This window comes from Apteryx mantelli, unplaced genomic scaffold (genome assembly GCF_036417845.1).
Source record: "Apteryx mantelli isolate bAptMan1 unplaced genomic scaffold, bAptMan1.hap1 HAP1_SCAFFOLD_171, whole genome shotgun sequence".
NCBI lineage: Eukaryota > Metazoa > Chordata > Aves > Apterygiformes > Apterygidae > Apteryx > Apteryx mantelli.
In genome coordinates, this window is record NW_027118524.1 from 12,501 (window position 1) to 15,000 (window position 2,500).

At 79.5% G+C, this 2,500-nt stretch overlaps 1 non-coding gene across 1 annotated transcript; it reads left to right on the forward strand.

The window, feature by feature from the left end:
• The first annotated feature begins 1,933 nt into the window (after positions 1-1,933).
• On the forward strand, positions 1,934-2,086 carry LOC136995877 (5.8S ribosomal RNA). Its single transcript, XR_010887397.1, has one exon. It is a non-coding gene; the product is annotated as a 5.8S ribosomal RNA (ribosomal RNA).
• The last annotated feature ends 414 nt before the right edge of the window (positions 2,087-2,500 follow it).

A 2,500-nucleotide genomic window follows, 5' to 3' on the forward strand; every position in this document is an offset into this window, starting at 1 on the left:
CCCGCGGCGGGCTGCGGCGGAGCAGCCCGTCTTGCAGAGACGGCGAGGACAGGCGTTCCGGGATGGCGCGCGGGGCGGGCGCCGGGCGGCGGCGGACCCCGAGCGGGGGCCGTCGCGCCAGGCCACGCGAGGCGACGGGTCGTGCCCGAGCGGGCGGCCCAAACCACGGCTCTCCTCCCGGGCGCAGCTGCCGCCGGGCGCCGGGTTACTGAGGGAAACCCCGGGCCCCGGGAGGAGGACGAGGTCGTGGCGGCGGGTGTCGGGCGCACCCCGCGGGCGGACGCTCCGCCGAGGGGCGCCGGAGCCGGCTGGCGGGTGCCGGGTTTCCCCTCCGCGTCCCGTCTCGCTGCTGCCGCCGAGGCTGCCGCCGTCGCCGCGAGGCGGCGGCGGCCCGGCGGCGGGCGGCGGCGGGGGAGGCACCCCCGCGGGGATTTCAGGTCGTTTCCCTCACCCCAGGGCCAGGTACCTAGCGTCCGCGCTCCTCCTGCCCCCCCTCGGTGACCCACCCGTGTGGTCCCGTGTGCCAGCTCGCTCCTCCCGGGCGCCGCGCCGTGAGCGCCGCACCGGCCGTGCCCTCCCGCCCTTTCCGCTTTCCCTTTCTCTCCCCCCCCCCACCGCTCCAGCCGCCCCGCGCCGTGCCGCGGGGACCGTGCTGCGAGCGGGCCGGGCGAGGGGGGGGGCGGGGTGGCGGGAGGAGCGGAGGGCCTCCGGCCACCGCGGCCGCCGGTAGCCGCCCCGGGTAGGGATGGCCATGGGCCCCGGGCTCCGGGCCCGAGGGTTCTCGGCGGGAGAGCCGGGCGGGGGTTTAAAGACTCGGGCGGCCCGATGCGACCCGGGGGGCAGCCGGGTGTGCTGCCGGAGGGCCGGGGGGCCGGCGCGCGCGGGCGCCGTGCCCCCCCATGCCAGCCGGCGCGCCCCGCGCTCGCCCTGCGGGCAGCCGGGACGGAGAGGGGTACCCTGCCCCCTCTCTCCGCGGTCTGGTCTCGGCGGAGGGACGCCGCGCGGTCGGCTGGCGCCGGCCTGCCTCGAACGCGTGACCCTGGCGCGAGCGCGTGCTCTCGCCGGGACGGTGAGCCCCCACCCACCGCGGGTGGTGCGGACGCCGCGCCTCGGCGCGATCCGCTCTCCTCCCTGGCCGGGGCTCTCGGTCTGCCGCCGTGGCCGCTGGCGGCGGCGCCCTACCCGCCGGCACTCCGCCATCCGGCGCGCCTGCCTCGCTCTGCCCAACCCGGCTTCGCCGGGCGGCGGGCGGGCGGCAGGCGGGCGGCGGGGGCGGCCCCCCCCGTTCTCCGCGTGGAGACGGGGAGAGCGGGCGCCGTCCCCGTCCGTCCCGCCTTGCCCGCCCGCCCGCCGCCGGGCGTCTGTCCGCGGAAGGGACGGGAGAGCGCGTGGTGTCGTCCGGGAGGCTGTGTGTGCGCGCGCGCGGGCGTGGGCGCCGCCTCGGGGCCACGGCGGAGCCGGAGGCCGGCGAGGCGAGCGAGGAGCTGGGGAGCGCGGGGCCGGTGGGCCGCGGGCGCGCGGGCAGCGGCCGGTGCCGCTGCCGGTGGCGGCCGGGCTCCGACGCTGGGGGTCCGCGGGGAGCCGCCCCCTCCCCCAGCGTCCCCGAGGCAGGCGGCGCGGCCGGCGCGCTGCTCCCCGCCGGGCCGGGCCGAGCCTGGGCGCCTGGGCCGGACTCGAAGCGAGCAAAGGGTTGTCCCAGGTCGGGAGCGAGGGCTCCCCGCCCTTCTCGTTCGGGTTTTCCTTTTCCCTTTTTCCCCCCCCACTCTGTGCTCGTACGGTCAGCGGGGCGAGCCCCTCTCTCTGGCTCTCGGCCGTCCCTCGCTCAGCAGCCGGCGTCGGCGTGAGGAGGGAGGCGGAGCGGAGGGGGGGCCCTCAGGGGCTGCCGAAGGCTGCCCGGTCCCCCCGCGCGCGCGGCGGGGACCGAAACCGAGACAACTCTTAGCGGTGGATCACTCGGCTCGTGCGTCGATGAAGAACGCAGCTAGCTGCGAGAATTAATGTGAATTGCAGGACACATTGATCATCGACACTTCGAACGCACTTGCGGCCCCGGGTTCCTCCCGGGGCTACGCCTGTCTGAGCGTCGCTTGGCGGTCAATCGTCACCCCCGCTGTCGCGTTGGCGCAGCGGTGCCGCCCCTCGGGGGGGGCGCGTGGGGGGGCGGGGGAGGCGCGGCGGCGCCGGCGGCGGCGGTGCGCGGCGGCCTCGGCGGCGGAGAGTCGGCGGCGGAGCCGGGACCCCGGTGCGTGCACCGGCGGCCCCGGTCTTCCTGCCCGCCGGGCTCCGGCGCCGGGCCGCCCGCAGCGGCCGCGGCCGGCGTGCCTTGCCGCGCCTGTGCCCGCCCTCCTCGCCCTCCGAGCGCGGTGGCCACCGCTGCGCGGCGCGCGCCGTGCGGGGTGGCGCGGCTGGGGCGCCTCGCAGGCCCGTGCCCCGGGGAGAGGGTGCCTCCTCTTCCCCGCGCGGCCGGGCCTTCGTCCCCCTAAGTGCAGACTCGGGGAAA